Source organism: Panthera leo, chromosome C2 (assembly GCF_018350215.1).
Source record: "Panthera leo isolate Ple1 chromosome C2, P.leo_Ple1_pat1.1, whole genome shotgun sequence".
In the NCBI taxonomy this organism is placed as follows: domain Eukaryota; kingdom Metazoa; phylum Chordata; class Mammalia; order Carnivora; family Felidae; genus Panthera; species Panthera leo.
In genome coordinates, this window is record NC_056687.1 from 151762961 (window position 1) to 151775512 (window position 12552).

The window sequence follows — 12552 nt, forward strand, 5'->3', positions numbered from 1 at the left end:
TTTTTTTTTTCCAGAACTGCACGATGACCAGCAGGAGGGGAGAGGAGGGTAGGAAGAGGAGGGAGCGTCAAGTGCCAGCTGTTGTCTGAGCTAATCGAGCACTTCTCACCAAACTCCGTGTATAAATAAGATACATATTTTTAAAACAAACCAATAAATGGCTTACATGACCTGGCCTGGGCTCTGTTCTTGTGTTTTGATGAGGATGGCAACCCGGGACAGCGGTGGCGGTACAGGGGGGACGGGATGAGATCCCGAGAATCACGCGGGACTTCCCATTGCTTTCCCGGGAAAACAGCTGGCAGAGTGGCCGGTCCAGGAAAAGTGGGGTCACCCCGGTCCTGCCTTCCAGGACCCCCAGTCTGGGGCACTGCAGAGAAGCAGGGCCGGGATTTGGGGCTCCCACGATGGGAAGGGTCGGGAAGAGGGAGGTCATGGAGAACAGCCAGATGGTCTTTGTGTCAAGCCAGGCTTGGACCCAGGACACCGGACCCTGGCTTCCTCGCCCTCACCTCCCCCTGGCTCCTCACCACGGCCCCTGCACCCTACCAAATGCGATCTGCGGCCAGCAGAGGCCTGCTTGTGGCTGGGTCTCTGTCCCATCTTGCGGGTCCCCTCCACAGCACCTAACTCAGCAGACAGCAGCCCCTGCTCTTCCCGGGCCTTCTGTGGCGCCAGCCCCTCCCGGCTCTCCTCCGGTCTCTGGGTTCGCCTCCCTTGGGGGCACGGCCTCCAGCATCCGCCTGAATGACCGAGGGCGTTAGGCCCTGGGCCCACTTGCAGGAAGAGGGCAGGAAACCCCCTCTGCCCCAACCCCGGCCAAGCTTTGAGTCCTCTCTTTATCTGGAGCCCAGTTTTCTCCACTGAGCCCCAGGCCGGCATATCCGGCTGCCTCCTGGGACATCCGCAAAGCCTTCAAGCCCAACCGTCCAACCTGGGCTCTTCTGTTTCATCCGGAGCATCGACTGCAGTCTCTTCCACGCCCCGTCGGCGCTGCCTTCTCCGTGTCCTGCACTGGCCGCTGCCGGGGTTGAAACCAGGGCAGCTCCTCAGGGGCCTCCCCCCCTCCGTCCTTGTCTATTCCCAACCGCTCAGCTACCAGAGTGTTTTAATCCAAGATCATTCCCTCCAGGATAAAACCCTTCGCTGGCTTCCTGTTGCCTCAGGGCCCAGGCAAGCCGCGGCCGGCCCCCGGCCCCCGCCAACTTCCGTGATGTCCTCTCTCCCCAACCCCCAGGGACCCCGGCTCTTCCCCCTCACGGCCTTGCCAGCTTCTGGTTCCCTCCACCCAGAACCCTGGCCTCCTCTCCACTCAGCCCTTAGGCCTCGTCCTAACGTCACCTCCTCTGGGAGCCTTCCCTGACCATCACTTGTCCCCACTCTGGTACTTCATACCCCTCGTTGCAAACACCTGCAGAGCCCGTGTGGGAACAAACATGACGCCCGTGTCATCACACCCAGCCTTTATTTTTGTCTCTCCCTGTCCCTCTCGGTTTTATTCAGTGGAGACAATCGCCGGGGCCCCGGATGAAAACAGGGCCGATCCTGGGGCCGTTCGGCTCAGCCTGGGATAAAACAGCAGCCTCCGGCCGTGCTGTGAATGTGATCTCAGCCTGGTCCTGAGACCGCCCGATCCCACGAACAGTCGATATGGGGTGGCCACACTGCACGCCACACAGGCAGCTGAAGGGGACTCTCCTGGGGGCTTCTGGGGGATTTTCGGAGACTCCTTGCTGGGCCATCTCCCTGCAGTTTCCTCAGCCCCGGAGGTGCGCTCTCTTCCAGGGGCCCCTGTGACCCCGACCTTTGCCCGCGGGCACCTGTGAGTCCATCCATGGCCTCCTCCTGCCGAGCCCCTCCCTCGACCCCTCAGGCGGCCCTGCTGGGGTGGCGCCCCCAGGCCTCTCTGCCGCCCGTCACCTCTGGTTCTGGAGAAGCACTCAGAGCACCTGCTTCCTGCCCCACACACCCTCTGGGGTGCGGCCATGGCCAGCCGCAGCCTGCTCCACAGCCGTCACCGGAGCAGCCGGCCCGTGACCCCTCTCCTCTGTCCCAGGCAGAGTCAGGCCCCGTCACCTGTCCACCTGCGCTTTCTCAGACCCCGAGCTTTGTCAGCGAGGCCCCGTCCTCTGTGTCTCCAACCTGCTAAAACTCTCCCAAGAGGCCCCCTGCAGACCCAGGGAAGAAGTCGGCACACCCCACCGGGCCTTTTTGTACCCTCGATGGGACTGTGGGGTCCCAGCGTCCGGCATCATTTCCCTTGACAACCACCTGCGTATGAGACGGGGCTTGGCGTCCTGACACCCTCGGTGTGCGTCCCTTGGTCAAAACCGGGGCAGAAGCAGGCCACCCTAACCTCCCGTGGCACTTGTTTAATCGTCTTTCCCCAACGGGACGGAGGCTTTCCAGGGGGCCGGCCACATCCCCGTGGCGTGGGCCACCACCAGCTGTTTTGAGAATAAAGTCAGATTTTGGAACAGCAGCGTCTCCTCTGCGGTGAGAAGGAGCGTGGTCGTGTGCGACCGGCGTTCCGGATAGGCAAGACGCCTCGGGTGGGCGCCCGCGGGGACAGCGGGCGGGGGTGGAGGGGCGGCGCCTCCCAGAAACCCCCGTGGAAACGGTGGGAACGGCCCGAGGACACGGCTCGTGGCCGGTCTGCTCCCCGTGCAGCCGGGACCTCGCGCAGCCGCCGGCCTGGCCGGAGCCCAGCCAGTGCCGGTGGAGGGAGAAAGGCCGGGACACCCACCCTGCACCGTGAAGCCTCGGCCTCGTCTCTGGCAGCCCCCGGGTCACGGCCGCGTGGTCTGGGCCCGCGCAGCGGCTGTCCCCTCATTCTCAAAGCCCAGGCCTGGCATCGGGGCTTCCCGGGGGCCCCCCGTGTGGGGCCTCCCCCGGCTGCCCCAGGCGGCCCTTCGCCTGGCGTGGCAGGGGGCAGGCTCCCCCGGAGGGAGGTGCGAGCGGGGCCACGGCTGTCACGCGCCGTGCTGGGGTGAGGCCGGGGTCCAGGCGGCGGGCGGCTCTGAGGGACGGACGCCGGCTTCTGTGTCACGGTGAAGGCATGCGGCCCAGAGAGCTCGACCCTTGGCAGGCAGACAGATGCTCCTGGGCAGACGTCAGCTCTCACCCCGGGGCCACGGCTTCTTCGGCAGACGCCCTGCCCCGTGCCAGCGGCGTCTCCGCCCGCGGCCACGAGACCCGAGCCCTGGTGCCCGGAGGGAGGGAGGGCAGGAGGGACAGCGACAGAGCGGGGACAGAACGGGCGCAGCCGCTGCTGGCTCGGGGAGGCCACAACGGGGTCCGCCGGCACAAGGCGTCCACACCGCTGCGCAGGGCCCTGCGCGCACGCACACGCCCGCTGCGAGCAGGTCAGCGGGAGGGTCTGCCGCACCCACCGGGCCCCTCTTCTCCCCCCCGAGTCCATCCTGTCCTCGGCGCTCCCTGCCCCTTCCTCACAGGCAGTCCCACCCGCCACTCTGTGTTCCCCTGGAAGGTCAGGCACGGGGCCATCTGACTCCTCACCTACATGGGGACACACGCGGATCCACACACGTGCACACTCGAGGCACCGTAATCTGGGTCTCCACTCTGGGAGCAGCAGCGTGACATCAGGGAGATGCCTGAAATCCCTCAGATGAGCCTCAGGCTTCCTGTCGCCACCCCACCCCCCCCCCCGCTCCCCCCCTCCCACCAGGGGCCTCGGGACATTCCCAGGACAGAGGCAGGCAGACAGGCCAGAGGGGGTGGCCGAGGGCCTTTGTTCAGATATTACTCTCGAAGGCTGGTGCTGCCGAGTTCTGTCTGGGGAACCCCAGGGGGGACCATGGGGACCCTGCCCGAGGCACCCCTCTCTTGCGGGTGTCCCAAGTCAGTCTGAACGGCAGGGGTGGGGGCTGGGCCAGTTCAAGCCTAGCACGGATGACGATCACCCGGACAAGCACTTCCTCCCGTGCCAGCTCACGGGGCTGGCATCCCCGGGCGGCTGCCAGGCACCTGCTGCCGGAGAGAAAAGCCCCATCATCCCGGCCTTTGTGGAGAGACGGACTGGCTCAGATTCCAGAGAGGCGTGCGAGTGACACGGAGCCCCCCTGCCCGGATGTGGGCTGGCCGGGCAGGCGGTATGTCCTGTCCTCCTACCCTGCTCCGTGCCCAGCCTCTGTGGGCAGAGCCTCGGAGAGCGGGAGCTGGGATCCTAGGTGCAACCAGCCAGGGGGCCGAGCTTGCTGTTCCAGCACCGGCTCCTGGAGCTGTATCTCCTGGGGGACCACCTGTCGGCCACTCACCCTCCCAGGCTGCACCCCCTCTTCCTGGAATGCCAGGCACCGGGCCGGCTCTGCGTGCCCGGCTGCGGGAAGAGCCGCAGAACCGCTGAGGCCCGGGAGGGCTTGAGCAAGAAGAGAGGCCGGCTTCACAGAGATAATTGGGCCTCCTGTATCCTGCATCAATCCATCACATTTATAGTCTCGTCTCCAGACAGGAGGCGATGAGGAAATGACAGAAGCCAATAAGGCTAATAAATAAAGAGTAATAGAATAACCAGCATGTGCAGCCCAGCCCCTGAACCCCAGAGCCAGGAGCAGGGCCGAGCCACTCCCCTCTGTCTCTGTCTTGACTTCAGCCACAGGACCCAGGGGACAGTGAAACCGGTCCCCACGGCGTGGAGGATGGGGGTGGGGGACGGCCGGATTTCCAGCCGCTCAGGCCAAAACGCTTGGCGTCCTCCCTGCCTCGCCTCTCCCTCACGCACACCCCACATCCAACCCAGTAGGAAATCTTGTTGACCCTACCTTTGAACTATATCCCAATCCAAACACCTCTCAACACTGCCACCGCCACCATGCTGGTCTGAGCTCTGCCTGGATTGGTACAAGGGCCTCCCAGCTGGTCCTGGCCCCAGACCGCTCCTGACACAGCAGCCATTCGGATCGCAAATGCTCAGCACAGAGCCCCCAGGGACCCCTTGCGCTCAGACCACAAACAGCCGGAGCCCTAGGCAGCCCTCCGTAACACACCCCTGCCCCCCAGTGCCTGTCTGAGCCATCCACAGCCGTGTCTCTTACTCCGCGTCAGCCACACGGCTCCTTGCTAGTTCCTCCAGCAAGGCTGAGTGCTCCTCGCCTGGGGACTTCAGCATGGACTGTCCCCTGCCTGTCACCCTCTTCTCCCAGAGAGCAGCGTGGCCCTCCCTCCCCTCACGTCTCTTCTGTCTCTTTTGCAATGAAGCAGCCAAGATCATCCTATTTTCCACCCTCTGCGGCCCACCGTTTTTATACTTGAATCAGCTTCGGGGAGGTATGATTTACACATGATAAAATTCACCCACTGAAATGCACGGTCTGATGAGTTTGACGAATGCATAAGCAGTAGAGTCACCACCAAAATCACTCTATCAAACATTTCCATCGTTCCAAGGAGGTCCCCCCACCCTCGTCTCTGGCAACCGCTGAGCTCTTTTCTGTTCCTACAGATCTGCTTTCTCTGGAGAGTTCGTACAAAAAGAATAATACTGCGCGTACCCCGTCGTGTCCGGCTGCTGCCACCCAGCACAGGGCACGTGAGCCTCGGCCATGCTGCTCGCGTCGTCAGCTCCTTTCCAGCGAACGGTGCTCCGTTACATGGATGTGCCACGGCTTAGTTTGCGTTCAATAGCTGGTGTAAACATTTGGGGTGTTTACAAGGTTTTGTCGTCATGAATGAAGTTGCTCTGAACATTCGTATACGGGTGTTTGCGTGGACACATTTTTTTAACCTCTTGGGTAGATCCCTAGAAATCGCATCCCAGGGTCCCACGATCAGCGTATGTTTGACTCTGCACGTTAGCAAACGCTTTCCAAAGCGCGTGCGTGGGTTTTCACCCCTACCGGCAACTGAGAGCCCCTGGTGCCCCGACTCCATATCCACGCCACCGTCTGGTATTGTCAGTCTTCTTATTCTTTTCTTTAATTTTGGCCCTTCGAGTGGGTGTGGCCTGTAATTTTAATTTGCCTTTCCCTGATGACTGATGACGTGGAATATCCCTTCATGCCTTATTGGTCCTTCTCCCTTCTTTGGTGGAATGTCTGCCACTGTAGGCAAGGAGCTCTCAACAAACGCTCTACTTATCGACATCATTATCTGAAGGAGCAAAGCCCCCGGGCGGCGTGGCCACATCCTGTCGCTCTGCCTGGGCGGAAGCAGGAATGTGTGGTCCAGAGTCTGGTCTCCCCTTTCCTCATCTGTGAGATGGGCGGAACAGGAACGTGAAGGGTGGGGTAAATTAGGATGTGCGGAGAGCTTACAGCGATCTCAGGTACAGAGTCAGCGCCTCATAAAAGTCAAGCGTGGTGATGACAGGTATTATCCCTAAGCAACCCCCAGACAACTTGCTCCTGTCGATGCCATCGCCCTCCCCAGAGCCCTAGGTTTTCTCTGCGAGGGGTTGGGACCATCCCTAAGGCCCTTCTGCGATTCCGAGCTGTTCTCTGCTGACACACCTCTCTCAGGTCCCTTCCTCCACCCAGGGGCACCCTCCACCGACCACGCACCCCCGGGACCCTCATCACACACACAACACCGCAGAACGGCCTGGGGCCAGCTTCTTGGTCACCAGTGAGAGGGACCGCGAGAAACGGGAAGGAGTCTAAGGAATAGCCAGACGACAGATGACGCCAGACAGGACAACAGGCCCTGGGAGGCCGAGGAATGTGGTATGGCCTTGCAGGGATGCCACGCCTGCCCCACAGGGGCTCAGCATGTTCTCCCCCCTGCCCCCCTCCTGCCCCAGCCCTCTCCTTGGCTCAGTTCCAGAGCCGGGCCACCAGGCCTCCCCATGAGCCCGCCCTCGCCCCAAGTGACCTCTGGAGGAGAGCTGGGCCCCCTTCCCCAGACAGGAGCAGGACAAGAGTGACCAGGAAAGCAGACCACCCAGGTCTGGGGCCCGAGCCAGGGCGCCATGGGGAGTGAGGAGGAGGGGCTGAGAGAAGGCCCAGCAGGCCAGGTCCTGCCTGCCAGGCCGGTGGCTGGCAAAGCTTCGAAGGCTTAGGGGCCGGTGGCCAGAACAGGGAGGATACGAGGCAGTGAGGGGCAGGGGTGCAGGAGGGGAATCTCTGCCGTGCCCCCGCCCCGCCCAGTCACTTCCACCGGGCAAGCTCTTCAGGCTCATTGTCACCGCAATTGTGGGTAGCCCCGCCCAGCCACCAGCCCCCGCCAAGACCGCCCTGGTACCCTGCTCATGCCCTCCTCCCCCCAGGATGACTCATCACCTCAGAGCTGTGCCCTCACCACAAGCCTGCTGTCAGGCCCCAGCCACATGGCCCCCCGAGCCAATTTCTTGGCTCCCAGGCCCCAGCTGAAGACCACCCAGCCCCAAGGAAAGCCTCACCATGAAGCCCCGTGCCAACCCTACGGGGGTATGACCGAGCCGTCCCCGCTTTCTCCTGTGGAGACCACCATGTTTGCAGGATAAACAAAAGCTGAGCAGTGGCCAAGGCCCAGCCAGCAGGGCGGACGCCAGGAGCGAGTGTCAGTAGGCTTCAGAGCCAAAGGAGGTCTCCCCTTCCTCACTCACTCCCACTGATGTCGGCCGACACACAGGACCAGCTGGGGAAGCTGTGACATCTGTCCAGTCCTCCTTTAGCAAACACGCACTGAGCATCTTACAGATTCTGGAGTCCTAATAACGAGCAGAAGCAGACAAGGCCTCTGTCCTCATGTAACTCACAATCGAGCTGGGAAGACAGATGTTAACCTCAAAAGCCACAAACGAGGGCCGTTCAATAGTGACAAAACTGGGTGTTGCTGGGGGGCAGGGGGGAGAGTACTAATTATGTCCGGGCGGTGGAGTCGGCGAAGACCCCTAGTGAAGGCATGGCATTTTTGTTTTCCCGAGATGGGTACTTGGCAGGCAGAGGGAGGAGCGAATGTGGAGGTCTGGATGTAGAAGGAATGTGGCCCCTTCCAGGAGGGAAGATGGCCCCTGTGGCTGGACCCAGAGAGTGAGAGGGAGTCCCTCCCGGGAAAGGAGTCAGACGTGCCCCTGGGGCACCGTGGAGCTGTCCACGAGGTTTTCGGTCTGTGCTTTGTATTATTTGGGGAAGGGCCTGACTGCTAAATGGGTTGAACTTCGGTAAGGCTTACTTTAATAAGACTCCGCCTCCTGCCCTGAGGGAAAGTTTTGTGGGAGGCCAGAGCGAATGGCGAAAATAGGTCAGGGGGGGCCTCTGTCAGGAGAGACCATGGTAGCTTGAACCGCGATGAGCACTGTGGAGAGTGAGAGATTCGGGAGCTGTTTAGGAGGCAACATGGTGAGACAGAGCACCCAAGAGTGGGTGAGGAGGCTTCCTTGGGGAAGGTGCCACGGGAGCTTCCTCAGGTCCCCTCCTGAGCTGGCTCTCGGGCCTCCTCCATCTGCCCCAGGGAGCACTTGGCAAGTAGCATGGATAATTCATCGGGGGCTTATTCCATTTAGGAATTACTTCTAGGCCCCATCTTCCCTAATTCTGTCCTGTATCCACCATAAGCAGCATGAGCTCAAAAAGACAGCATGTTCCCGGCACCTGCTTGAGGCAGTCACACATCGCCAGTGACGGGAAAAATGTTGGCTTCCCCGGGGACTGTGAAGGCACCTGTATGAACTGCCCCCCGCCCCGCCAGCCCCCTGCCTGAACTGCCCCAGAGCACAGAGCGCAAAGGTGGCCTCAGGCGGCTTTCAATTTTTTCTATTAACCAATCAAGGATTTACATGACATATCCCCCCTTGAGGGAACTTTGCCTTCAGCTTGAATTGTTGAAAAAACACAATAGGATTTGGGGTCTCCAGCACTGCCACATCACTATCAAGGACACTCAGGCACCTCACAGGGCCCGGCCCAGGATACCAGAAGATAGTACCATTCCTCAAAGTCAAGGGGAGCCGGGTGGGGGCCCCTACTTTAACTCCCCTCTAGGCGATGGTCCTGTGGATAAATAACCCCAGTCCCTAGTTGAGAGCACAGGCAGAATCTCAGCAAGGCGGGGCCTCTAGAATTCCCGACAGAAGCTTCACTCCGTGCCGAAGTCAGCCCTACCCCATGAAACACAGGCGGGCCCTTGCTGTAAACCTCAGCCACCACCCCAGACTCCCGCTGTCCTCGGGATAATTTCATTTCCGAAGGCTGTGGCCGCAGGTCTTTACGGTGGGCACCCTGCTTCTACCCCAGCAGATCGCCTTCCCTTCTCATCTCAAGAAGGAGCAGCTGGATATTTTCTTCCCTTCTGGAAGCTTGGACTGCTTCTGTAAATTGACGCGTTTCCTCCAGGGCCAGCGTTGCATACCAGCGCTCTCAGGGAGGGGAAGACTCGGATCTAGTCTCAAAACAGTTAACTAACTCCCAAGTGGGGGCCCCTGGCTACCCCGCTCACCCTACATTTGTGTCACGGAGAAAGCCAGTCAAGTGGCCTTCACTGGACTCCAGGCATTTTCCTTTAAATTCTACCGGTACCTGCTACCTATGGACACAGCAAGTGGGCCGTACTGGGCAGTTACTCTTCCCTGCTGGCCCCAGAACCCTGAGGAGGCTTATTAGAGAGCAGACCTCCCACAGTACCCCCTCCCAGCCTCAACACAGGCTTTGGTCTAAGTGTTTTTCATGCAGGAAAAAGGAAAGTTTCCAGGTGGAAATCTTCCAAATGTGTCTTCCCCAATCACCTTGTCACCGGACTGTTCTAAGCAAAAACTTTCTCATAAATTATCTTTGCCTTTGGCTGTTCACACACAAAGGTCACATAGTTGTCTGCCTCTGATATCACACACGTAGCTGGGGAAATGGTTTCAGAGGTTCCCACAGCTGGAATCTCCAGAGGAATTCTGACCAAGAAAGGGGAGATGAGGTCACGATGAAGAGGGACAGAAGGAAAAAGAAGGCGGGCAAGACTCAGACAGTTAGAGAGGGAGAGGGGACTCTCTCCCTCTCTGGGCCGTCTCGCTCCTTTCCCCCTTCCATCTCTGATTTACAGCTTCCTCAGCGCTCCCCCCACCAACCCATCCAAGTGAACAGATGATAAAAGCAGTTAACCAGAAGCAATAATACACCAGCGTCACTGAGCACACGCAGCACCCAAATCTTGGTTTGTAAATACTATTCTCCATTAAAAAACGGGACTCCTTGGTGGAGTGGCTGATTCACTGTTAGACCAGAGAAAATAGAACATGGCCCGGAGCATCTAGTGTCAGAAGATAAGTTGGGGCGCCTGGGTGGCTCCGTTGGTTGAGCATCTGACTCTTGATTTTGGCTCAGGTCATGATCCCAGGGGTGTGGGATTGAGCCCCATGTCAGGCTCTGGGCTGATCGTGGAGACTGCTTGGGATTCTCTCTCTCTCTCTCTCTCTCTCTCTCCCTTTGTGCCTCTCTCCTGCGTGCTTTCTCTCTCTCTCTCTCTCTCTCTCTCTCTCTCTCTGTCTCACACACACACACACACACACACATTAAAAAAGAAAAAAAAAAGGTAAGAGAGGGCTCAAAGACTGGCCAAATGCCGAAAGACACAGGAACCAGTTTGAATGGGCTGATTAATGAATTTGGAAGGAATGATGGAGATTAAAATCACCAATGGATGAAAACTAGTGGGTAAAAGTATTTCTCACGGTTACTTTTTAATTGTGAAGAGAAGACAGCAGTTGTACTCAGGGAGAATTTGGCGCATGCCACGTAAACCGAATGACCAGAGGCAACACCTCTCACAAATGGGCAATTGGACACTGGGAGCCTCCCCATGTGGTACTCTGAGAAAGACAGTGTCACCTTCATGGCGATCCTGCCAAAATGCGTAACCTAAAACTAACAACGAGGAAAGAACAAAACAGAATTTGAGCAACATCATTCCACAAAATAACCGGCATGAACTCTTCAAAAATTTCAAGTTCACGAAACACAGAGAGGCTGAAGAATTTACCCAGATTAAAGCAGGCTACAGAAACAGGACAACTAAATGCAGTGGGTGACCCTGGAACAGGAAAAAAAACAGACATAAAGGAGATGTGACTGAGATAACGGATGAAATTTGAATATGGACTGTGGATTAGTAACAGAATTATAGCAATATTAAATTTTCTGTTTTTGATAACTGTATTGTGGTTTTGTAAACAATACACACTGAGTTATTTCAGGCTAAAAAGACATGGTATCTTCAACTTACTCTCAGGTGATTCAGAAAAAAAACGTATATGTGTGTATGTGTCTAATGTAGAGTGTATTATATGTACACAAATGTACAGAGAGAATAAAATAAATGGGCAAAATATGAATAATATACGAATGATATATGGGAATTGCCTGCAACTCTTCTGTAAATTTGAAATTATGTTAAAATGAAATTTACATAGATCATAACAATGGCCAACAATTACATGTCGCTTACTCTGCCCTGGGCACTGTTCAAATACTTTATGTGGATCAACTCGATACTTAGAGTCCTACAAGGTGCGTTCTGCAGTTTGCCCAAGCTCCCTACCTGGTAAGACAGCAGAGCAGGGATCCTACACCAGGCCAATCCGCCTGGATCCAGAGTCTGTGCTCTCAGCCAGTGTTAGAGAACAAGCACCCTTTACACACACACACACACACACACACACACACACACACACACGGGCTGCCTGGCACAGAATGGTTACAACCTGAGAATCAAAATAATCTTCAGGTGTGAACTCAGAAGAGAGCCTTTGAGACAGTAGAAGGCAGTTTAGCGCCTTGGGTTTGGGGCGTGCACAAAGACCCTCCTCGGGGGTCCAGGGAGTGCCCTGGACTTTCTGTGGCCCCTGCTCAGTCCTATTTGCCTTTCTGTCCCCTTTCCCAGAGCCCCAAGCCCTGCGTCTCTTCCCCTAGCCTTCCCTGCTCTCCCAGCCCCGATGCCCACCAATGCAGAAATCAGGGATTTCTGGCCTTGGCCTTCTGAACATTGGCTGGGGCCAGACGGAGCAGTGACCCCAAAGCCAAGGTGGAGGGAGCACGACTGAAAGCTGATGGCCACAGGGACTGGAGGAGACCGGACGAGAAGACACTCCTCCTCAAGGAGGAGTAGCCTTGAGGCGTGCCCCGCGATAAACGGGGGTTGCCAGGCCTCAGCACCACGGTCACCGCAGGAGCAGGCTTGGCTGGGGGTGGCCATCCTCCTCGGCACTTAGCCACAAGATAGAAGGAGGCCTGTCCCCTACCACCCTGAGGAGGCTGAGGCCTCACGGGCAGGGACAGAGTCACAAAGCCCAAGCGGGGCCGAGCATCAGGAGGAGGCTCAGGAGTTGGGCCTGTCCGCTCCGGCAGGGAAATGGTGGTGGTGGGGGGGGGGGGGGAATGAGATGCTGACGTCTGAATTCAGAAGTGGAGTGGACCCCGCCATCCCCTCCCTGCTGAAGGGCCTGTCACAAGGCGGCCGTGGCTCACACCTGCTTATCAGGGCCGGGGTGTGGAGAGGGTGTCGGGGACGGGAGATAGGGCTGGGACAGGGCTGTCCTCACCGGCCTGCTCTGCCTCCCTCATTCACACCTCCTCAGAGGCCCCCCAGTGCGCTTATCCGCCGCAGCCTCCAGCCTCCAGCCTCCGTCAG